Here is a 26550-nt window from a genome sequence, read left to right as displayed (position 1 = left end):
ATGCATGTGTATTTGTATAAAGCCTCAGAGAGGCGGGTTAGGAACTCACTGGGATTTTCAGTGGATCTCTGTGTGATAAGCTTGTCATAATTGACTGACTTGTGAGTAGTCTTTTGGAGGCCATGAAGTAGGTGTGTGATCATATTATCCCAGAGATCCTGGTCCCTGTGGCTGGCCTGGTAGTCCGAATTGGGTCCGTGAGAGGGATGGCAATGGCTCCCACAGGCCACCTATTATTTTGGGCATGTACCTCATCTGCCTGTTTTTGGGCCATTATCCAGACCTGCTCCCTGTCCTTGGGGGACACAGTAGTAGTGAGAGTCATAAAAATATCGTGCCAGTTTAGATCATAAGGCTGAGTGTGATATCTGAATTCTTTGAGACATGTGTCTGGGTTGGACTGGAAGGACCCCAGTCGTTTTATTTTTTTTTTAATTTGGGAAAGATCAATCTGAGAAAGATCAAAAATGGAAAAAAGGATGTGGACCTGGAAGAAGAAGAAGGGGAGGGAGGTTTGGGGGACTGGGGATGGGCATCATGTGACCCAGTATGGGTAGGAGAGGGAAGAAGTGACTGGGTTTCATGAGACCTGGTATGGGGAACAGAGGGAAAAGGTGAAGGGGCTGGTGGAGGATCTGGAGCGTAAGAAAGTGGTTGGGAAGCAGAGTAGTCTTACAGATCAAAAGAGTGATCAGAGTCTGGAAGGGGAGGTCAGGCATAAGCTAGGAGAATTTGAGATGTAGGACAGTTTTGACAGAGAGAAGGAAGGACATGATTGGAGATAGAAGATGGCTTGAACATAAGGAATCTCTCTGGCTTTTCCACTTCAGTGACAAACGTTGTCTAGGTCTCTGAGAGTATCCAAATTGAAAGCGCCATTTTCTGGTCACTGGGATCCATTGTCTAGTTCATATTTAGGCCAAAACTGATTGCAGTAGAAAATGAAGCATTTGGGTTTAATGTCTCCCTAGAGTCCAAGAGGTTGTAAACTGGCCAGGAGACAGCGTAGGGGCATAGAGCATGGTGGTTTGGATCACGAGGATCCCATGTAGAGGTTGAGAAAAGAAACGAGTAATCCTAGTAGAAGAAGGATGAGAACAAGGTCTCCCTGGAGGCTGAGAGACTGTAAATCAGCCAGGAGACAGCTCAGAGGCATAGAGCGTGGAGGTTTGGGTTGTGAGGATCCCATTTAGGGAGTGAGAAAGGAGGTGATCAGTCCCAGTAGAAGAAGGGTAACACCAAGGAGTGTCCTCATTGGTGTGCACCTTCTTTTTGAGAGAGGAGCCACTGACTGGCTAGAGGAGCAAACTCCAATAGTTGGGGGGCATGAGAGGGGTTCCCTATGCCAGGCACCTGAAATGGCACACTGTGAGTGAAACCAAACATCTGCTTTAGCTAAAATTATAACAGATGACTTGGAATGTCAGAGAGGAAATCAGAGTCGTGTGTGTAATGAGTGAGTGACGCAGAAACAAGCTGCCTTAGCACTAGCCATGGATGCTTGGCTTTGCCATGATTCTCTTACCACCTTCTTGAACATATGAGCTGTGTCTACTTAAAACAAAAAACAATGCTTATTTAGAATTTTTTACTTTTAGAAATGCATTAGTATCTTATCTTTATAACAAGCTCATGATATTAGTGAGGCAGGTGTTCAAATTTCTGTTATAGATTAAAAATAATGAAAGTACAGAACGTTTTACCTCTCTTAACTATCATGTTACCTGATGTCTGAGCTCTGACTAGAAGCCAGATTAATAATATATATATACATGTGTGTCTATATATGTGATTATTATCTTCAGGAAGTAGACAGTAGTCATAGAAAGTAGTCAGGGGAACCTGTAGAAGAGGAGACTCACTGACTCATCCTAAATTGAGGCTGATGTTGGATGTGTTGGTCTGAAATGGCAAAAGGAGAGAGTCCCAGAGGCACCCAGTTTGGCAGGTCCAGGAAGGGTGGCTGGGGTCCAACCAACCCAAGAGAGGGGATTGTCCAAAGGTCCTAGCCAGCACCCTTCCTGAGTTTTGACACCAAAATGAAAGAAAGTGAGCCAAAATGCCAGGTAGCAATCAAGCTTTATTAAAGGAAAAGAATCTGCTGGGGCTGCCCTCAAGGTGGAGAACAGTCCCAGGTGTCAGGGTGGGAGAGCTTATATAGGTTGTAAGTGCCAAGGGCTGGCTGATACAATCAAGGAGAGGCATTATGCTGATGCAGAAGCTCTACCTGGATGATACAACCGGGGTGGAAAATTGCACCCATGTGGAAGCAAAAGGGTTTCTGTTTCTCAGAAATCATGAGATTTCTTACAAAGGGAGGGGCTGACCACCATTTTGTGCTTGGCTTTTCCTAAAATGGCACCAGTTATGCTTAGAACCTAATGAGAAACAGTGTTAGTTCTATTCTTTGTCTCTTTATTCAAATTCCTAATGCATATCATCTTATAAAGAATTCTATAATTCCATTAATGGTTATTGGGAGGGATTCTGCAAAAATAAACTGAGCAGATAAAAGTTTCATAGTCACTTACTGAGTTTCTGAATAACAGAAAAAGAAAATTTGTCAAATGGCTACTTCTTAGAAGGTATATAACCTCTTGTTTTGTTATGATTTGCAATGGACTGAATGCTGATATCCACCCTCCTGCCCCCAACTTCATATGTTGAAATCCTGTCACCCAAGTTGATGGTGTTAGGAGGTGGGGCCTTTGGGAGGCAATTGGGTCATGAGGGTGGACTTCTAATAAGTGGAATTTGTGTCTTTATAAAAGGAATCTCAGAGATCTCTCTCACCGTCTTTCTGACATGTGGGGATACAATGAGATGATGGCCATTTGCAATTTGGAGGATGTTCTCACCAGAACCCGATGATGCTGGCACCCTAATCTAGAACTTCCAGCCTCCAGAACTGTTAAAAAAAAATCCTTCTGTTGTTGTTCATAAGCTACTCAATTTATGGTATTTTGTTATAGCAGCCACAATGGTATAAGACATTCTCTGAGTGGTCCATAGGGTTCCCATTGCCGGGATGCCCATCTTATTAAGAGAAAAGTGATAAAAAACATACCCCTACTTGTCCTGGCACACCCAACTTGAAGAACACTCATATATATTCCTTTTGTCACTTCACATCTCTGCACAACACCTGAAAACATACAATAATTTGATTTATTATCCTTACAGCTACTACTAGTATACAGACTGAAATAGGTAACAAACTCTTCAAGTGAAAAATATTTCATCTAGGCAAGCTATCAATTTGCAAAGTGCATGTTTAAGATAGTATTGAATAAATTATCTTTTTATTTGCTTGATAACCCCTTTGATTGTTATTCAAATGCTGTATTAAATGACTCTTCAGTTTGGAAAAAATTATCATGAACTAATAAACATTAGTTCAATAATTGGAATCAGAATAAAAGTGTCAAAAAATAGTGAACTAATTTATTCAAGAATGTACTCCATTGTGTAATGTATGTGTATGTGACATAAAAATTTTTATTTATCAAGAAAAATATGTGTGTGTAACATATACAATTCCTCGTTTATGTAGAAAAAAATATTTCCCCAATTACAGCTATTATCAAAAAGATAAATCAGGACCGGTAGTAAAGTTGTCTTCTGACCCATCAGTAGATGTCATAAGGTATACACACTAGGATTTATATCCTGGAACAATCGAAACATTCACAAAACTGATTCTGTTACTGAAAACCTCTTTATTTCTGCTTTAGAAATAATTTTAATTATTCCAGCTATTCAGTTTTTCAGCATATGGGATATTTGAGCAGGGAAATTACATTTTTAGCAAGAAGAAATGAAAATGACTGCAAGAGATGAAAGAAAACCTATTGAGAGAGAGAAAGGGAGAAAGAAAGGAAAGAGACAGGGATACAGATGGGGGCAAGAAGAGGAGGAAAAAAGAGGAAAAGAGAAAGAAATGAAACAGAGTAAATATATACAATCTCCAGCACAAAGCATTGTATGTACATTTAGGCTGGTGAGACAAGTATTTTTTTTTTTCAATTGTGTGTGTCTGTGTGTATTTAATTGAATTGTGTGTGTGTGTGTGTATTTAATTGAATTGTTGGGGCACAGAAAATGATACCCTAAAGTATGTTGCATTAGCATGCTGAGCACTTTGAATTAAAAGAAATGGGAGGGCTTAGAAGCTACCTCAAAACCAAGAACCAAGAACTTCCTAATCTTTTCTTGCCCCTCTCCCCACAAAAGCAGGGAGGAACTCTCCCTGGAATTGCCTTATTGGACTAAGGAAACTTTTATCCAAAAGAAATGTAACTGTCTTAAGAAGTCCTCCCTAGGAATCTCACAAGAAAGGTTAATCACTTGATAAGAAAAGAGATTAAAAATCATCACCACACCCAAATAGACCTTTCATCTTTTCTACTGAGGGCAGCTCTGAAAAATTACCTGAGAGACTTTACATAATATGACAACTTTTGTTCACAGTTCAGTTCCACTCCACACATTTCCATACCTTGCTGGTCCCACTCAGTCTCCAAAGAGGATCATTTACAAAATAATTCCTACCTCACAAATCAATTTATTTCCTTTAAAAATAATTTATTATCCCAGTAAAACTGTCTATAGGTCCCCACCTCCCTCGTTCCTTAAATCTTAATCATGTGATCCTTGGATTCTCATATTTGCAGGACTCCCATATCCTAGTGCATGATAATACATTTGTATGACTTTTTTCTCCATTGCTCTGTCTAATGTCAGTCAACTCTGTGAATCTTCAGAGAGGGTAAAAGGGAAACCTTTTCTTTGCTTCATAGATTACAGCAACCTAGGTGTTCCTACCAATTTACTGAGACTTTCCTGCAAGTGGCATATGTGATGGGACAAACTTAAAACCTGCCCATTCTTTCTGGCAACGAAGTAGAATCTAAAGTCAAGTGAATTAGTGCCTGTCTTGACCACAGCTGTTTATGTTAGCCTTCACAACTTGTTAAATGCCAGAAGGATCTTTGAGAACAAGCAGATGTTCCCTTCTTCCACCATAAATTAATTGCCCTGTGTCAAATATCCCGCTCTTCCATTTGCACCTTGAATAAATGATAACCTGAAAGATTAATACAAATCCACAAATCCTAAAACTATATATAGCAGCAACAAATGCAAGAAGCACAGTTTTGTGGTTAAGTTGAATAAAATGTTAATATGGATGTTCAGTGTGTGCTCATTTTACCCAACAAATTCAGCCCAAAGAAGTTTGAAATATAAAATGTTTGCCCTGCATTTATTCACAAGCTTGTGTCTTATCTACTACCTCTGAGGAAGATATTCACACATAATCACTATTTAAATGTTTTATATTTTATTCATGAAAGAAAATATTTCAACCAGAGCCTTTACTAAGCACTCAGGGAATCTATTTTTGTTTAAAGCCAGATGCTGTTCTCAAAATATCATACTGTTTATTCCTTCACAGCTAAAGGGGTAGAGTTACAATAGACTCTGTGTCAAAGAAAAAATTATGAAAAAGGTGCTATGGGTTAAATGTGTCCCCCAAAACGTATGTGTTGGGAACACGATTCCCTTTTTAACAGTGTTAAGAGAGTGAATAATCTGATTATGCTATTTGAAAGGTGGGGACTTTAAGAAGTGATTGAATTGTGAGGACTGTGCTCTCCTGAATGAATTAATTCACTCATGGAGTAATGGGTTAATGGGTTATTATGGGCAAACACTGGTGACTTTATAAGGAGAAGCACATGAAAAAGCTCTTGCCATTCTCACCATGTGATACCCTGGTCAGTACAAGACTGCAGAGTTCTTACCAAGAAGAAGACCTCATCCAGGTGTGCTCTCTGGATCTTGGACTTCCCAGCCTTCAAAACTGTAAAAAATAAACCTATCTTCTTCATGCATTACCCAGTCTCAGGTATTCTGTTATAAACAACAGAAAACAGACTAATACAGAAAGAATGAGAGGCTAATTGTATTTCAAAATCAAAAACAATATGACAGCCATTTGTGTGGCTTTCATCATCTGGAATCCAGCACTAAGAAGCACCTTCTGTGTTATGCATTTGGGATACAGCAGAGAACAGGAAAGAGAAAGTCCTGACTTTTGTAGGTCTGTCAGGTAAGGGAAAATACAAAAATTAGATCCTCACACAGGTCATCAACTAGTTCATTTTAACTTTGGTAAGTGCTATAAAGAAACACAGTTAGCCTTAGGATTACATAATGGAGATGACTAATCTTTCTAGAGTTAAGAAAATCTTCCTGAAGGAAGCAAAATTTAAGGTAAGGTAAGAGATACAGGTTAACTGGAGAAGAATGTACTGGGTAATGTAAATAGGTTGTATTAAAGTCCTGGGGTAGGAAGAACATTTAGGAATTTATCAACATCTACAAAAGATTGTGATTTTGCCTGAGTGACAGCAGTGGAAATGGTGAGACATGAGCAGATTCAAAGCATATTGAACTTCGTATCCATGAAGGCAGTGTTTTCTTTTTCCTGTTCTCTGCTGTATACCCTTACATACCCAGAAACTAGTTCTCAGGAAGTGCTCAAGTCTAAGTGACAGAAGCACCAAAATTGGTTGTCCTTGTTATGTCTCCTTAGTCTGTTCCTAAGAAATGTGTCAAATGTAAATGTTAGTTTAATAGTCTCTTACATTATTTTATTCTCTATTTATATATGTTAGAAATATTTCAGAAGAAATATGGCATGACATTCTAATTGTCTATTTCCTTGTCTGTATTTTCCACTGCGAGGGTGACCTCAAAATATTATTTGATGAGCAGTCCTCTGACTCACCCTATATTCTGCCTTCCCATTTGAGGACAGAAGCCAGAGAGTTTTCTCTTTCCCTTTCATTGGAAGAATAAGAAGAAACCTACTGTGGGCCCTGAGGCTTAAATGAACCACTCTCTGAAGAACATCTGCCATTACTTTATTTCACTGAAATGTCAATATTGTTAGTACTCTCTACTTACAGTCACATTTGTCATCCACCAATATTTTTCTTGATGGAACTTATGGATTCATAATTTATTGTATTTGAGGATAGAAAAAGGTATTTGCCAAGAAGGGTTTTACAAGATTGGGCTCATTGATAAAGAAGAATAAAGGAAGATAATTCTTATTTAGCATAAACTACATGGTTGCCAGTGTGTTCTCCTAAATAGTTGTAAAAAAAGTGAAACATATTAATGTAGAAGCATCAAATTAGAAAATTATTTATGTTCTACAGGGGACTAGGGAATATTCTTTATGAGCAAAAAATCTTAAGGCAAACATTAGAAGTATGATCTTAACTATATATGCATATTTATATGCACATATATGAGCACAGCTCATATATAAGTTCATAAATATACTCATATATAGTTAAGATATATTGTGTATGTATATCATCTACATATATGAATGACATGGGCAAGCTACTTGTAACAAGTGATAAATTTATGTTGTCTTAATAATCACATTCTCAGAGCTATGAGGAGTTCTATATGTCATCTCTTCTCTTTAATGTATGGGCAGGGAACCCAAGACTCAGGAGTTAATCTGTTCAGGCAGCCATCAGTGACATTGACCTTAAGTATCACAAATAATAGTAATACTTTGATTATAGAAATGTTTTTCTAACATTTTCAATGCACTCTATGACACATTTCCTCACCAACTAATATTTATTCTGCATAGGTTGGCTCAAAATTATTTTCCAGTTTTTCAATGCAGTAATATCCAGTGTATTCCTTGGTTCTAAAAATGACTGACATTAGATATCAGATATCTTATCAATCTTATTGTTTTAAGGAAAATTAGAAAGGTTTTAAGGCCTTTTCTCCTTTTATAAATGATAAGGTTAACTTACCAGCTCTGGTCTTTATAGAATTCATATATAAATAAATGATTTTTGAGAACATTTAGATGTAATAAGAAAGATGAATCACCAATTCTGCTTTCTTCTCAAACCACATCAAGTCTCATATTAATTTATGCAACAATGAAACACTTATGTTTTTGTTTGTTTAAATTTTGGGGGGTATAAGGCGATTGTATAAGTCATTTTTTTTTATAAGACGGTGTAGTGGTTTATAGATTATAACAGTGTATAATTTACATACGATCTCTATTTTTCTTGGAGCATAAGATCAAGTAGTTTGTCAGAGAATAGCACAAAACCATTGTAATGCGGAGTTATTTGCATTCCAAAAGTGGAGGTACATTGCATCATAGAAACATACATGAAGGGTGTTTTATGAATCTATTGTTATTTCAATTATGTTGCATAACAATCTCCACATTTATGGCTTACAGTTCTAATCATTTATTTCTCTTGCATATCAGTACGCAGATCAGCTAGAGTAACTGTAATTCATAAGGTTGGCTTGACTTGGCTCTAGGAAGAGATTTGAACTCAGATTTCTTCTACACATTCATCCTGCAGCTGAGGCTGAAGAGGCAGAAGATATCTGGGACATTTACTTCTTGTGGCAGAGATTAGAGCTCTCAGAGTGGTCAGGAACAAATGGAATGCCCCTTAAGTCATAGGTTTAGAACTGAGATTCACTTCCACCTATATTACATCAACTAAAGCAAGTTACATGATCTTGTCATGTCATGTGGCAGGACAAAGGTGGTTGTAATATTTTTTGACATTTTGGAGTGAAATTTATCCCATATTTCCTTAAATCTAGGCTTGCCTGTGGTTATTTTGAGCAAGAAAAAAATGATAGAAGTAATGATATATGTAATCTCCAGGTCTGGCCTTTAAGGAAATTGGCATTTTCTGCATGATGTCTGGAAGCCCTAGGCTACTACGTAAAAAGTCTAACTACTTTGAATAAAACACATAGAATCACTTAAACTACATGGAGAGGTTGAGGAATATAGCCGATTCCAGGGTTTAGCAATTCCCATCGAGGTACCAAACATGTAAAATAAAAAAAAAAAAAAAATCATCTAGCTAAGCTCTGCCCAAATTTCTGGAAAACAAGATCATAAGAGAGAATAAGATGATTGCTAAGTCACAAATATTTGTGCACTTTCTTACTCAAAAATAGACATATGTTGCAATGAAGGAGAAGTGCAAGTGAGTGAATATTTCTTAGTTATATTTGTAGAATAGTAACTGAATCTTTTCCACAGTCTGTAGGGGTCATGAAGATGCATCACTCAGATCCCCTACAACAAAACATGCTGTGAGGCTATCATTCATTGACAACCTTCCTGCAGGATACTGCCAGTAAATACTGACCCTGATGAAGATGCTAGAGCCAGGTCTTTTCCACCCAATGGAAAACACCATGAAGGAGCAACTTTGCTCAGAGTCTCCCCATTGACCTGGCCAAAACTCTATTAGAGTTGTCTTGCATTCTGACGCTCTTCTGACCCAGTTTTTCCTGCACTCTCTTCTTTCAAAAGTACTTGCCCTGCGTTGTGGTCTGAAGGTTCACTTTGCCGTCTCTTGTTTCTTGCACTTTAATCTTTCACAGACATTTCCATCAGTAAATACTTTCCAAGTCTCTGCATCCACTTCTTAGAGGACTCAGACTGATCTAGGTGGTAATGGGAGTTGTTTATGAAAATGATTAGTAAAATGGAAATTTAGGACTTAATCTTGCTCTCAAGAAAGTCCCCATCTTGAGAAGAATGTGGCATTTGGATGGTTCCTGGCAAAAATGGTTACTAAATTGCTTAAGCTGTCATCACTGGTGTCCTGATAAATATACATTGGAGGGGAATTCCCTTTCCTGTGCAAGTTACTCATTTGAAAAAATATGAAGATAAAAATAGCAATAAGAATAGCAGCATTATCTAATTATCTCTAAGTTGTGTTGGAACCCTGTGTTGTAATAATGAGAAACTGAGGGCTGTTAACTAACAGTTAAAGGATAAGTGTGAGATCTGGGAGTAGTTTATAGAGTCCGTTATCTCTGAAGTCTAAAATTCCATCTACCGGGGAGCAGACTCAGGACCTGGTAGAGTTTCAAGGTCTCAGATATTTAAACATTCAGTCAAGATAGGTATACCATGCTAAGATTGTGGTCCTTGCTGAAAAAATCTAGAACTCTGAAATATTAAATGGGGTCATTCAGGTAGATATCCTAGAAATACTGGCTCTGCAGACTACTCTGAACCAGCTTGAGAAGGTAGCATTTTGCTTTTTAGTAAAAGTTAGCACTTTCCCCATGTAGAAAGACACGGCAAAATCCTTTTTCTTTCCATGCAACAGTTCCCCTGTAGGGGATGTCCCCTACCCCATCTTCTCTTCTTGCTGCCAAGCTGAAAACTAAGTTTAAGTCATTGACTTGAGGGCTTATTTTTGAGATATGGAATTTGGCACCCTAACCCTAAGGGATGAAGCCACCTGCTCCAAGGATAGTTCTTGGTAGCCTTGGGGATGTTGGTCTATGAAGTTAGAAATTGAAATGCCTGAATTGCCATGGCAGAAAATAGAGAGGAATAAAAAGTAAAGGTAAGTGGACATGCTGTCTGGATATATGATGTGAGGACAGAGGACCCAACAGATAATTATTTTCTATTGGGTCCAGGGTACAACTCATTCATCACAGCTATTAGGGGAGTATTAATTACAAACAAAAATCAGTGATGGCTCCTACCTGCGGGAAGAGGTGCAGTAACAGAGCAGACTCATTAATAGCTATGGGAATGATACTGTTCCAAAATAATAGAGGCCAGAATGACAGTAATGCAAGAATTATAGGAAGTACCAGAAAGGTTGTAAGGGTAGCCAATAGAGTTTGACCTGTGAGGAATTAGCCTTGTACCCCTGGAGGCAAAATTGAAGGGGGGGGGGTGGTCAGTGAAGGCTTATTAATATCTATAATCAGAGGAAGTTAAGAACAAAGGAGCAGGATGCTGGGAGTATTCTCAAAGAAAAGTCATGATTATTTACTTAGTTTCTCATATGGGGCAAATTTCAGATTCAGAGCTCATTGAGTAAAGGGTCACCTGGCTTCCTAAGAAGTACCATGAAACACTAGCACAAGAATATAATGTAATGATTTCCTCTCTCCTTCTTCATGACCATATACTCAAGTGACTGCCCACCAGAAAAAGTGCAATACCAAGGCATTTTGAAATATCTGAGGCATTACTTCTCTAGTTTTGGGAGGAAGAGCCCTGAAAAAATATTTTTTTTCGTTATTTTAGAAAATATTTTTGTTATAGAATTGTTCATTGACATTTTTTTCCAGCACATTTTAATTGAAATTATCCAAAAGCATTTGGGAAATCAGTTTGCAATATCATTTACTGCCATTAAAAATATCTCCTGCACACACACACAAACAGTTGCTCTTTTTTTTTTTTTTTAACATTTGTTTGAATATGATAGGCTTTTGGTATGATTATTTTTTTTTTCTTTTTAATCCTGCTTGAGGTAGACAGTTTCTTGTAGCTGCAGCTTTAAGTCCTTCATGGGTTTAAAAAATACCGCCCATTATCTTTTCTAATATAGCTCTGTCTAATGTCTACATTTTTTTTTGTTCTTTCTTTTTGCTTTTCTTTATTTCTATACATGGACATTTTCTTTTCACTTGTCTTCCATTTTATTAACATTGTATTTTGTATTCCACTATTTGTATTCTCATATTAAATTCTCTACTGGATTCATAATTTCTGATGGTATTTTTTTTTCTTCTAAAGTATTAATTTGATTTTTCTTAATGTCAAAATTGATAGTGAAATTCTCTGTTTTTACTTTGGTTTCTCCTTTATGTTCTTGGACATTTTAATCATAAGTACTTTGAAGACTTTTCTGTTAAATTAAAAAGAGAAATCTATGGGTCTACTTTTATTTTCTGTTTCATTGTTTTTCAACCATGTGGTTGTTAAATAAATTTTATTCACAGCATGGTAGAAAACACACACACACTTACATGATTCATTCCGTGCTATATAAGATGCATGTGTTATATGGGAATAATCACTTTATTCCAAGCAAGGCATCAGTTGAGTCTGATTTACAGATTTGGTAATAGTGTAATTTGCCTAGGTTTGGTTTTTCCCTGTTCCTAGGGTAGCACTCTCAAAAACATTTAAATGAAAGCCTGGCAGGCTTTGTCTTTTCAGCATCTAGTGATTATTAGAAATTTCACTCTTATTTTCATACTCTTTCTTCATGTGTTTTATCCTATCACCAAATGAAGGTTCACAATCCAGGACATGACCTAAAAGGAAAGCACTTTGCATATGACACTTTCTATTTTTATTTTTAGTTCTCATTCCATCAGGTGCAGCATAATAATTGTTTCTTTATTTTTTTTTTCAATAGCCACAATATGACAGCAACCTAAGTGTCCTTCAACAGATGAATGGATAAAGAGAATGTGTTATATATACACTACAGAATACTCTACAGCCTTAAAAAAGAAGGAAATTCAATGAGAAATAACCTTTTGAGAACATAGATTAACATTTTATTAAAAGACTTTAAAAGAAAGCAAAATAAAGCAAGTGGAGAAATTATGCCTTTGAATAGAAAATCTCAATAACTTACAGATATAAATGCTAGAAAAGTGACTTGTGGATTAAATATATTCCATTTTAAAACCAAATGGATGTTGTGTCTATTGAGCTGATTACTGTTAGCTCTGGCTAGACATAAAGTCAACCTAATTTTAAAATTTATGCGGAAGATTAAAAGAACAAGAATAACCAAGAAACTTATGAAATATAAGAAAGAGGTAGAGAAGCCTTTCCTATCATATTTCCAGGTTTTGTACAGCACTACACCGCCTTCCATTTCTGAGATGTGTGGAGGAATTTGAGGCAGAAGAATGCTTATGCTGAATGTTTTTATTTCCCTTTCCCCAACTACATTATCAGATGCACAAGGCATTTTACACATTCTTATCACTTTACCACTCATTAATATGGCAAAGAAAATAAGAAGTCATGCCATACAGCTTCATAGCCAATTCCATATCTGTATTCCCAAACAAGATTTGAATTTCTCATCTAGATTGAACTTAACTAATACTACTCTAGATAACTCAAATAATTCATAACTAGATTTATTTATAAAAATTTGATTTGTAAAAAATATAAAATAACAGTGCTGGTTTATTTATTTGAGGTTGAAATGAGCCAGGAAAATCACTTACAAAACTTTTAACGCTGTTTAATCTAGAGGCCAAGATTGAAGGTGTATAATCCCAATGTTTTAATATTTTCATGTCTGAGATAACACAAAGAACAACATTACCAAACCAGACACATAAGAATGAGAAATCTTACCCAGGATCAAGCTTTACTTAAAGTTTTCAGGATACAAGGAGTTCTGAGTCGCTGGTAAAGTTGGAAACCACCTTCTTTTACTTCCTGTATCTTTTCTGGCCACATTGGAATATGTTTGATTCAGATTTAACATAAGAAATGTCTAATACATACATGATGATTATCAGATATACACAGGTGATCTATATAGGTAAAGAAATCTCTGCACTATTTACTTTATGTACGTAGTTTAAGTGATATTTTCCAGATAACCATACACAATAAATCCATAGGTAATTAGGTTTGTTTCCCACCAGCAATCCTGGACATGCTAGGCACATCTTGGTAAACGCATTCTATAGAGAAGAATTCTCCAAAGAAGCAAATACCTTGGGTGTGTTTATCAAGATGCTTGTTAACAGTCTATATGATATATATAGACATACACATATATATAGAGAGAGATAGATATAGATATATAAAAGAATATTTGATTGGATCCTTTTTTTCTTCTAGAGCTTTCTTTGTTAAAAGTGGGGAATAGCCTGCAAATAAACACATAATTTGCCACCATGAAGACTTGCATCAAAAGAGCTCTTCAGGGCCGGCCTGTGGCTCACTCGGGAGAGTGTGGTGCTGATAACACCAAGGCCACGGGTTCGGATCCCACATAGGGATGGCCGGTTGCTCATTGGGTGAGCATGGTGCTGACAACACCAAGTCAAAGGTTAAGATCCCCTTACCGGTCATCTTTAAAAAAAAAAAAAAGAAAAAAAAAAGAAAAGTGCTCTTCAAAAATTTTCAACTAAATAAAAACATATGATTATGAAATTAGAAAACAATTACTTGAATCTTAAATATTGAGGAGCAGAGTTTGGAGGGAAGCTGGTTAGGAGGCAATGGAATACTGTTTTTGTGTTTCTAATGATGATTGAAGTGAGCCTGATCTAAGGCTTTGATTATGAAATAAAGCAGAACCACTTAATACATGAAAAAGTTGTAGTTGCTACAGGATTTGTTAGTTCATTGTGTGTGGAGTTAAGACTAAAATAAAGGGTTACTTCTGATTTCTGGCTTGGGAATCAGAGGTTCAATTTGATAAGACTCAAACAAGAGCAAAAAAAGTATATATATTTTTACTAACTTTGATTTTGTTCATTATTGGAGGTCCTTTTATAATGCATAAGTGTATATAATTTATATGGGCTGCATTATACACTAAATAAAATTATATGTATTGTTAAAATTAAAGCACCAGGCTGGGTAGGTTAAATCAACAAAACAGTTTGGGGGTAAGAGAAATAGATAAAAGATATTTACAAGCTCACTTATTCATGACAAATTAATCTAGATATTCATATATGGAGAGTATCACGAAAAAATTGGAAATTGGTATCAAAGACACTGTAAGACTTTTTACAAACTCTAAAGAAATTTTACATTTGCAAATTGTATTAATTGAAAAATTTTAAAATCAACTATTCTACCATTTAAAAAACACAGCTAATAGACATCTCTTTTCATTGTATTCAATGTTACTGAGCTACTTAAATTCTTGTTATACCTATAATTATTCATTCTTAAAACAGCTCATAGAGAGCTCTTTAGGGAGTAATTAGGGAAGAATAACATATTATGCAATTTCTGGGGAAAATGAATCATGTAATTAACTTCCAGACATAATAAAATAGGCATATTTCATTATTTTACAGTCATGTTCATTTACATACAAATTGTTCATAGTTTTAAACAAAATACAGACACACATATATTTTTCCTTTTGTATCCCAATTTAATATTACAGATTGCATTTTATGATTTTAAAAATTCATATCACTCCATTTGATTTCTTTATCATGATTTATTTGATGTTACACTTGTCCCTGCAATAGCAATTGCCTTCCCTGTTTCTACCCAAATTAACACTGGGCTCTATTGTTTCTCTTTTACTCATGGACTTTTCCTTAGGGACTATCCTCTGCCTTTCCCGAATCACTATTCATCCTTTATCAAAATCATTATCTGTGTCAGTGGGGTCCCTGGAACAGACACTGAGACAAAATTAAGAGTGCAAAAGTTTTTTGGTGGGTGATTCCTATTAAAAATAAGAGTAGCAGAAGGCAAGATTGGGCAAGAGATGGTTTCAGACTATAATGCAGTTTTGAAATCTGTGAAAATAAAGAGAGAAATCAGGAATGGGCAAGGAGAGTCTCATGACGATGTCGATCTGCTAATGACTTGGTTAATTCAACATGGAGTTTCAGAGCAAAAATTGCCTGCTAGAGAAGTCATGCTTAGACTGGGAATGGCACAGCACTGCCTGGAATGACAATGCCATTGATTTGAAAATGAAAGTGGATCTGAATGCACTTCCAGCTGAACACAGTCACTAACTGCACTCTTTTAACTGCATGAATTCTTTCTTGAAGTTATATGAAAATAACAGACCTCCTCAAAAGCTGCAGTCCATCCCTTTTGCTTCATGAATCCACTTGTCTGTAACTGTTCAAGGACAAGCTTCTCCAGAGTTTTTTCAGTCTTTCTTCTTAAGGAGATGCTTAGAAGACAGTCATTAGTAGGCTGAATTACAGCTCCCACACTGCAGTTGGCTTCTGGGCCATAACTGTTACTCATTATTTTCCTCCTCCACTTTCCATTTTTAATTTCTATTACTATTGAGGCTTCTGCTGATTTCAATGGATATTCTTGTGGTGTGGCCCAAAATTCCAAACGCTGGTGTCTGAATTCATGTGTTCTTTCTATTGTGCACACAGTGCCACATAGGAAGAACACATGAGTCTGAACATCAAGCACTCGAAGAATGGCTTTGCTTTTCATCATTCCCCATGACTTATTGGGGGACGGTGTGCTTTCCATCCCTGCAACTCTGGGATCTTCAGGGATAGAGGTTCTTGTCCCAAAGGGAACATACATTTTCCAGGAAACACAGCAAAGATCCCTTGAACTAGAAATGTGTAATTACTTCCTGAGCAATTTAGACTCCTTTTGTCAATGACTCACAAGAAAGAAAAAGAGCCACTATCCTTGCATGGATAATTGAGACAGATAAACAAGAAAAGTTAGGGCTGCTGTTATATGAGGTCAGTGAAAAATATGTACAGAACACAGTACCTCTTGATAATAATTTGTCTAACTGGGACTGTGAATATTGGATATAACAATCTGAACTGAGAAAGGTATGGTTAACAAAGTCTCTGTTAAATTACAGGCACATAGGGATGTATTTATAAAGAGTATTATGGCCAAAACCGTGCTTAGAGGTCATTGTGTCTATGTATCCACCTGGTGACCATTTACCAAGTTCCAGATTGGATACTTGGAATTGACATACTTAAAGTTTGAATAAATCTCCATATTAGGCCCTTGGTCTGTGAAATAAGAGCTAGCATAGAAGGGAAAACAAATGGAAATCATTGAAAACGTCCCTCTTCCCTGCCTAGGATATTAAATCAATAACATTATCTCCTGGGAAAGAATGACAGCTAAAAGTGCCACCATTAAAAATATCATATATGTAGGTTTGGTGGTCCCTATATAATATTCCATTTAATTCACCAGGCTTGTCCCGGCAGAAATAAAATGTATCCTTGAGAATGATGGTAGACTACCAGTAGCTCAACCAAGTAATAGCCAATCATAACTGCAATGCTGTAGTGCATTTGCTAGTAAAAATTAATACAATGCATGACCATTGATTTTGCAAATATGTTACTTTTCTTATCAAAGAATCATGAGGATTCCTTACTATGCCTCCAAACAGAAAGATCTTGAGGACATTTTCATGTCTTCCCTCAGACTCTGGGTCCAATGGTGTGATAGTTAATTTTATGTCAATGTTACTGTATTCAGGGATTCCCAGATAGCTGATAAAACATTATGTCTTTGTGCATCTGTGAGGGTGTTTCTGAAAGAAATTAGCATTTGAATCAGCAGACTGTGTAAAAGGATATCTGCCCTCAGTAACGTGGGCCTCCATCATCCAATTATTTAAGGACCTTGAAGGAACAAAAAGGTGGTAGAAGGTCCAATTCTCTCTCTCTCTTCTTTAGGTGGGTTATCCATCTTCTTCTGCCCTCAGAAATATAAACTAAAGTTTCTCAGGCCTCCAGCCTCAAACTGTGAATTACACCCTCGGATTTCCTAGATCTCATCCTTTCAGATTCAAACTGAATTATACCACTGACTTCCCTGGTTCTCCAGCTTGCAGATGGTATATCATGGGACTTCTCGGTCTCCACAATTGTGTGAGGCATTTCCCATAATAAATCTTGTCTTATATATCTTATTGCTTCTGTCTCTCTAGGAAAACCTGACTAATAAAAATTGCCATTCAGATATTGTAAATTTCCCCTCCTCATTTGTACATGGCTATAGGTCCCTCACCATGCATATGAGCCGTAGAGATCCAGTCACCTCTTTAGGTAAGTGTTTTGAGTCTGAAGATTAGAAATGGGCAAAAGTTTATGACTTTTTATTCGGGCATGTATCCTCATGCTTCTACAGATTCAATTGTGTTTTTGTTTGATTGTATGTTTGATCACATATATAAGCAGTACCCTCATTGTCCATATTCTGATTCATACAGTTACATTACTCTTTTAGTATCATTTATAAATATTTTGGCTATTTCTCCGCTATCAATCATTAAATTAAAAATTATATGGGAGCCAGTGTTTTTCCATTTGTTAATTTTTGGATTTGTTTGTTTTTATCATTTGACTTTTCGCCAATCTATTTTTAAAATTTATCATTTTATTGGTTAAAATATCTTATTATGAGTGAATATTTTTGAGTTAAGTTGATTAAGAACCTGAAGAAATAAAAATCAGTTTTTAATCATTTTTTCTAGGAACATAATTTGCTTTTCATTTTCTTTAAATCTGTTAGAATACTTACACTTTATTTCATATTGTTGACAACAGGTATACTGTTTGATTATATTTTATTTATGATTTCTAGATCTATGTACATAGATGAGATCACTACATTTTTTTACAAAATTATCTTTATTAGAATTTGAGACAGTCTTGATCATTCATGTTTAAAATATCTCCTTACAAAAAGAAATCATTTACTTTTTAACTCAATATCACTGACATATTTTATCTTTGATGAGTGGGATGTGCACATAAATTGGAGAGATGAAGGTTATTTGGGTGCAAGATTATGTTAAAAATCAATCACTATGATTATAAATATTTACATATTTCAGGTAAATATATCTAAACTTATATGTGCACTTTCTCTCTAGAAAAGGTTTTTGAAATGGCTTCCAGATGCTTTTTAAGACATGAAGGAATATTTTTATTGAATTAAAGTGACCCATTTTTTCATACTTTGTGTATTATTTAGGCTGGATATAAACCCTATTCATTTTTTCAATTTAAGTGAATTTTAATTGTTTTAAAAACATTGATCATAAACAAATGATGTTTTCAGCATCACACTCTCCCAAGTGAACCACGGGCCGGCCCTATAAACAAATGATGTTTTATTGGGATATTGGGTATCTGTCTATACAACAGACACCTCGGAATAATGGAAATCTAAATAGCTCGGATGTAATGAGCTCAGCCAGATTTTGTCAGTAAACTCACTTTGCGATCTGAAGCAAATTATTTCATTTTTCTGTGTCTCTGCATCCTTGTATATAGAGTTAAGACATCCAGGACTGACATCAGTTTACAGCAGTATTTTGGGAATCCACTCCCTGATTCTTTGTTAATTTGGCTTTGTTGAGATTGAACCTCTCCACTGTTTGCTTGACACTGAAGTTGATCCAGATCTGGCCAAATAAGAATTACATTCTATAGTCATAATTACTTATTCAGTAGTGATTGTGACCCAAACCACACCAATCTAAATCAGTTCTAGAACGTTTGTTACAACTGTTGAAAGAGAAGTATCCACTTCCTACTATGGTTTATAAAGATAATGAGAAGTAAAAAGTAGACATCTTTGTCACAACTCTAGATGAGTATACCTGAGAGTGAAGCCAGTAAAGAGGAAAGCAATGTAAAGAAACACGTATGAAAGTCTGAAAATAAAAATCTCAGTGCTTGCCATGGGACTCTGAATTTGGCAGAGCTTGAAGCTGGTTCTTCACCTAGAATCTTCAATTATATATACCAATACCCTTACCCATTTCTGTATAAACGAATTTGTAATGAGTGTATGTCACATATAACAGTGTTCTGATTCAAAATACCATCTTGAATTAGATGAAATTTAGAAGTTAGTATTCTAATAATGTTTCTAGATTTTAAAGCTATTTACATATGCAAAACAAAACAAGGTTCTAGACTCTTTTGAGAAATGACACTATTCGCCTATGAATTTTATTTCTTTGAAAGACAAATGTTTTGAATGTTTACTTAACAAAATAAATGAACAAAATGATCAAATGATTATACCTCACATCTTGACTCTTAAGAGTGCAAGATAAATATTATATAACAAAAATAATTTAATAAATACTTTACTGGACCAGTTTAACTCTTTGTTATATATCTTACCTAGAATATTATAATAGTCTCCTAATTGGCCTTTCTATTTCTACCTATGTTCTCTGATAGTCTGTTCTTAACACGTAGTATGAAGTAGCAGCTTTAGAATATAAGTCACATCACTTTGTGCTCAAAATATTTAATGGTTCACTCAGAGGAAATTTTAAAAAGCCCTGATGGACTGTGTGGTCCTTCATGTTTTCATCTCCAAGATCTCTCAGGCCTGAAATATTTTCATTCTCCCTCCACAGGCCATGACAGGAGGCTCCCTGCTGTTCCTCACGTACATTAGGCACACTCCTCTCCTGGTGCCAGCATTATTCTTCCTGCAAATAAATCCATGGCTTCATCTCTCACACCTCCTTTGGATTTTACACAAATGTCATTTTCTCAGTAAGGTCTTCCCCTGATTACTGAATTTAAATTTGCAAACCCTCCTGGAAATTCTATCCCCTTTTCTTGCTTCATTTTTCTCTCCATCACTTAGCTCTAATTGATATTTTATTTATTTGCTTATTTATTTTTATTGTTTCTTGTCGGGCGCGACAGTTTCTCAACTCACCCTCTACTCTCACCTTCTGTCAAAATGCCAGCTCCTTGTGGCCATAGCAGCCAGATTTTAAGAAAAAATATTTTCTCATCAATGAACACTCAGTGCTCAAAAGAATGTCTTGCAAATAGTTGGAGTTAAAAAAATTTGTTGAGTTACAGGATTAATGAATATACTGACTTAAGAACAAATTAATACAGTTCATGAGTTGTTGATCAATAACTATTTGTTGAAACGAATAATAGATGAATGATTGAATGAATAAAAATAAACTATAAATGAATTTCATCTGATAAACTCTGGTCATATTAAACAAAAAGCTGTGTACTGGTATGCTACATAGACTTATATATCAGACTGATAATACCATCTTACATTTATGTAATTGTCAAACGTCTTTAGTATCTTACGATCATAAAACACCCTTATGAGATAGTCTGCCAGTTATCAAAGTATTCTTCAATCTAAATTCAATCTTTTCTTCTCTGCCTTGTCATACCAGACCTGGATCCTATAAACATTTCCTCTTTGCCAGCTGGCACAATATTACACTTCATCATTAGAGGGTACAGAAGGAAGCCTGAAGGAGAAAAAGATTTCTCTTAGTATTTCAAGTGTGCTCCTTTCTTCGGCTCCCGCAGGATTCAGCAGCTAGTGGTGTGTGGAGCATCTAGTAGCAATTCTTTCCAGCAGGCATCTTCTCAGAGAGTTCTTCTGGCATCACACCAGTCGGTTTCCTGCTTGCTGGTCCCAGCCTTTCCGTAATAATAGCATATCCGTAAACTTCTCTGCTATTCATTGGGCACATCCTATCCAACAAGCTCTTAATTTGTGGTGCTGAGAGCGGTCCTCTTCCAAGTTTGTTTCGGTCTTGGGCATTCTGCCCTAGCTGTCAAAGATGCTTCCAATATCCACTGTTCCTGTCATCTTGTTAGTTCTTCTTATGACTTAGGAATTAATGACTTGTTACTAATTGATACTACTTTATATTAATTTTCTCATACGAATTATGAAGTAGTTCTGTTTTCTGACTTTACCCTGAGTAGATACAAATAGACATCAGATGTCCTATTTTACCACAGAAGAGCAGCTTAAACTTCTGTGAGCTTTAGGTTTCTCATTTAAAAACTAAAATGGAATTAGTAATCTCTCCTTTCTCATATTTACTTTGAGCATTAAATTATATTACATATGTTATAGGGCTCTGCATTTGCAATGATATATCCTTATAATGTGCCACCTCTAAAATCATGTCCATTATTTCAAACACCTGGTATGTTTGTTCATTCTTGAAGAAATCACAGAATCCCATAGCATATTTGATGAATATTCCCTTGGTAATAAATATGTGAACTTTAAAAAGTTCCAGACCAATCAGAGAAAATTCTTATAGGAAGGAGATTTTTGCCTACCGAATAGGTCACTTGAATTAAGTCTGGTTTTCATATTACCTTGTTCACAACAACTGCAATTTAGTCATTCTTACCTAAGGTAAAGATGTGGTCTACTACTCCCAAGGCTTACAGGATCCACCCAACCCTGTTTAATTTTCTACATTTCAGAGTACTACATAATCTATAGCCTTCATCAACCAGAAGTAAAAAAACTAACACTAAAACAATACATTATAATATTGCTCAGCATAATATGTATACTAATTAAAGCCAACTAACCAAAATATATAGACTAAAATAATTTCTAAACAATGTTCTATAATTAATCATTAGAGCTTCAATATGCTCTACTTATGATAAAAACTTAGTTATAACCCTCAATCCTAGAAAAACTCTCTGTGAAGCTCAGCTCTCTACTCAAAATCTGCAGATTAAAAGGCTTTCTCCAAACATGGATAAGCTCAATGAGATGATCTGTGAAGAATTAGAAAATATATATAATTCCAATAGAAAGAAAAGACTCACGGTACACAAATAACCTTATGAAGTTATTTGAGTTCTCTATTTCTTTTCTTATATGTAGACAATGATAAAAAAGAGAGTCCTCTTCTTGGAGTTGATATAGGTACTTAGCTGATGAGGGGCACATAGAAAAAGTTCAGTACAAATTATTCATTATCGTAACTTATTGTTTCTATGATTATGCTACTGCAGTCAAACCTCTCCTCTTCAGCACTGCACACAGAAAAGGTATGAAATATACTATGTGACTGAATACACTTTATCCTCCTGCTATTCTGGGCAGAGTACATTCTTTTTAATGAAATCAGTCAACAAGCTTCAGTGACAAAACAGTCACTTGGCTGAAACATTTCTTCCCCCTTTAAGACTTCACCCAGTTCCCTATAATCTTGACTTTTTGGACTACCCAAAACTTTTGGGTGACAGTACCTCCCCAGAACTTTCTTTCATTTATCATCTGTGACTTGGTAATTTGTCCACATTTATCTTCTGGATGATTCTGCAATGAGGTAATACAGGCACCTTGAGATAGCTTGACTGCTGAGGGTCAAGAAAATAAATGAGGAAACACAGCTTACCTGAAAATAATTAAATCATTTTCATCACTCTGACTGTGCTCTGTTTGGTATGAATAGCATTAGATTATTCCACACAGCATGGACCATGATTCGAACATTAGGTTATTGATGCAGGCTGCAATTATTAAATAGAATGTCCTCTTCTCCCCAATAATATTAATTTTTCACCTCCTATTTAGAACAGGATAAAGTAAGTTCACACTGATATCATTTTCTCAGCTCCAATTTTCAAAAGAATTACTTACATAAAAGTTTTTCCAAAAGAAGGTAACTGTAATTCTTAACGAATTACCCTAAGTATAGTTTTTAAATCATTATCTGCCTCTTTATTTGCTCACATCTGAATTGCCATTTATAGCTTTAGTATTTTTTATAGTGCATCCCCCAACTATTAAATTTTTACTCTCAGGAAATTTCAGGCTCCTTTGTGTGGAATGATAGTGATTAATGGCCCTCAATCTGACAGCATATTCAAGCTCATTAGCCTCAAGTTCTCTTCCTAGATTTTCAAGGCACTTTGCAAGTAAAGTTAAATCAACTTTTACATAAAGTTTTCTCTAAATTATAAAGTTGTATTATGCACAGAACTTAGAGAAAGAACAATTGACATTACAGCAGATAGGACACTTTGTATTATTTTAAAAGCAAAATGATACTTGAAATAAGATATTCTACCTTTAAATCATCATTCTGCCATTTTTGTTATGGCTGTTATGGCCACAATAATTCATTTGCTGTTTCTGCATTACAGATTTGTTTATAAACAAAAATATATCAATATTATAATATATATTATTCAAGGAAATGATATAATCAGTGCAATACAGTTTTATTCAAATGACATAAAATCATAAAATGTTCCTGCCGCATAAGTGTTTTACAATACACGGCTGTTTCTGCAGATTAGAATCTCATTATATATATTATATATATATGACTCACTCATTCAGCATGTATTATTGCCTTATGAGTGTCTACTATGTACCAAACATTCTAATTTATAAAATAATTCTGGATAAATTATCAATATTATAAGCTAAAGTAATTCCTTGCATGCTACCAAGAGTCTAAGACAAAATCCTAAATTACTATTGGGAATAACTGTAATAGATGAAACTCTAGTTTTCATCTAGTAAACTCAGAGAAGCTGGAGTAGAAATGCCTAGAAGTAGATAAAGATATGTCACATCCAGAAATTATATGAATTTCAGGCAAAGATACCCTAAGCTTTGAATTGAGCCTCTATCTAATATGGGGTGGTATGTAAATTATTTTATCCCCTTCATGTAACTGAACTAACACACATTGAAGGAGCTAGTGTACTGTCTGGGACAATTGATTTTCATTACCCAGGAGAAATGGGGTCACAGCTCTACAGTAGTAGGAAGGAGAACTATGTCTGGAATGTACAAGATTGGTTGATCATATCATAGCACATGTATTCCCAAATGACAATTGTCAATGAAATCTACAGTCCCTCCAAAGAGGCAGGACCACAAGATACAGTATTCAGTGATGATTTGTGCCATCATACCAGGAAAATAAGGAAGTCAACCTGCTGAGTGTTGAAATAGCTAAGAGTAAAATGAAATGAGTGCTGGGAGAAGGAAGATATGATGATCTAATTCAGCCTAATATCCTGCTAAAGATGAAGAATTATAACCGCTATGTTTTTGTTGTTGTTGTAATTTATTTTCATACTTTTCTCTGCAATCTTATATAAAGAGTACCCATGGTATTTCCCACCACAATTTACATTTCAGCTGGAGGTATAACCAAATTGGCATCATCCCATCCTGACTGTGGTCGCTGATGAGACTTTGTGTTTTCCTTGTTTTGGGGCCAGGGGAGTTGTGAGTTTCTTCTCCCAAGTAAAGGACATAATGAATATTGGGTGGCAACAAGGATTGAATGCACTAGTTATTCCCTGTTTACACTGCATACTTATTTAACCACCCTCTCTAATTTGCTCTGACTTCTATAATCTGCATCCTCTGGTCTCCATCACCACTTGGATGCAGATAGTTAGTGGGAGAGACCGGTAAAAAATCAGAAAGCAGAGGTAATGGTTCCCATTCCCTGTGCCTACCATTCCCTTCTTGCTTTACTGTGGGTCTGACAGGGGCTGTGATTCTAAGGTGTCAGCATCTGTGGGACGGCTTATTTTCCACCTTGTCTCTTGGGTGCAGTAACCCTCTTCATGCCTCTTTGTTCTTTAAGTCTAGATGTGGTAACGGTGTCCTGAGGATGCTTGCTATCGCCCACTTCACACTTCTTGTTAGTTTCCTTATCCTTGATTACACAAAGTGAGTGCCTAACTTTATCACTTAAGCATTTTTATACTTCTAAGCAGTTCCTCCACAAAACCCTCTTCAGAGAAAACTTTTGAGTGTACCCTCTGTTGTCTGCTATGTATTTGATTATTACACTAATCCATAAAGATACTCACTGACACATTTTCTTCCTACTAATATTTCCTTTAGTCTTTGTCATTTTCATCAATTTCTATCTAGACTCAAATTTTTTTGAGAGAAAAATTTTAGCTTGTACTATTGGTAAGATTTCATAAAGCAAATTTTATTTATTTCTATTTATTTATTTATTTGTTTGTTTATTTGTTTGTTTGTTTGTTTGTTTGTATTAGCTTCCCCATATAAGTGAGAACCTGTGGTGTTTCTCTTTTTGTGCCTGGCTTATTTCACTTAACATAATTTTCTCTAAGTTCATCCATGTTTCTGCAAATGGCAGAATTTCTTTTTTATGGCAGAGTAATATTCCATTGTGTAAATATACCACATTTTCCTTTCCGATGATGGGTGTTTAGGCTGGTTCCAAATCTTGGCTTTGTAAACAGTGCTGCAGTAAATGTGGAAGAACAGGTATCCCTTCGACATGATGATTTCTATTCCTTTGGGTATATACCCAGCAGTGGGATGGCTGGATCATATGGCAGTTCTATCTGTAGTTGTTTGAGGAACCTCCATACCATTTTTCATAATCACTCCAGTTAAGAAAAGCTCTGCTGAAAATATGTGGTTATGTACTCTACTCTTGAAAGAAAAATAAATCTAGGACTTATGGAATCATAGACAATAGAGTGTAGACAATACAGTTACTTCAGCCTTGGGCATCTTTTCCTTTCTCACAGTAATTTTACTTCTTATGTATACTTCTTTTTACCACTTGTTAACCAGAGTCTCTGAGCAGCTTCAATCTCCCTAAATGCATAGATTGATGATTAGAGTTGGAAAGGATCTTAGTGCTCACTCAGTCCAGTTTCCTCACTTGGCTGACTCAGGACCCTTGGTCAAGATCCCACAGCTATGAGCAGCAAAGCCCATCATCAGTTCTTGACTTCTAATACAATGAAGGCAATAGGAGAGAAAAGGCATATGGTTCTTGTCTATAAATTAATTGTGAAGACATTAAGCTAAAACAACTCCAGAACCTTGGGCTCTGACTTAAGCAAACTGAAGCTTAGCCTAAACAGTAAAACAAAACTTATACTTAACCAATCAGAAATTACCATCGTACTTCTAACTAGGGACTTTCCACTTTAGCCAATTAAATGCTTTGTCCTGCTTCTGTGAACACTTTATAAAATTTCCTCTCCTACCATTCCCCCAGTGAAGTGCTGTCACTTGCAGTCTCATGCTCATGAATCATTGAGTTCTCAGATAAACTCTTCAATGTTTTAATGTGCCTATTTATCTTTTATCTATCTACCAAAATGTATGTGATAAGTGGCAATATT

Source organism: Cynocephalus volans, chromosome 4, assembly GCF_027409185.1.
Source record: "Cynocephalus volans isolate mCynVol1 chromosome 4, mCynVol1.pri, whole genome shotgun sequence".
NCBI classification, from domain to species: domain Eukaryota; kingdom Metazoa; phylum Chordata; class Mammalia; order Dermoptera; family Cynocephalidae; genus Cynocephalus; species Cynocephalus volans.
The sequence above is the reverse complement of the archived record's forward strand: the minus strand, read 5'-3'. Positions refer to the sequence as shown.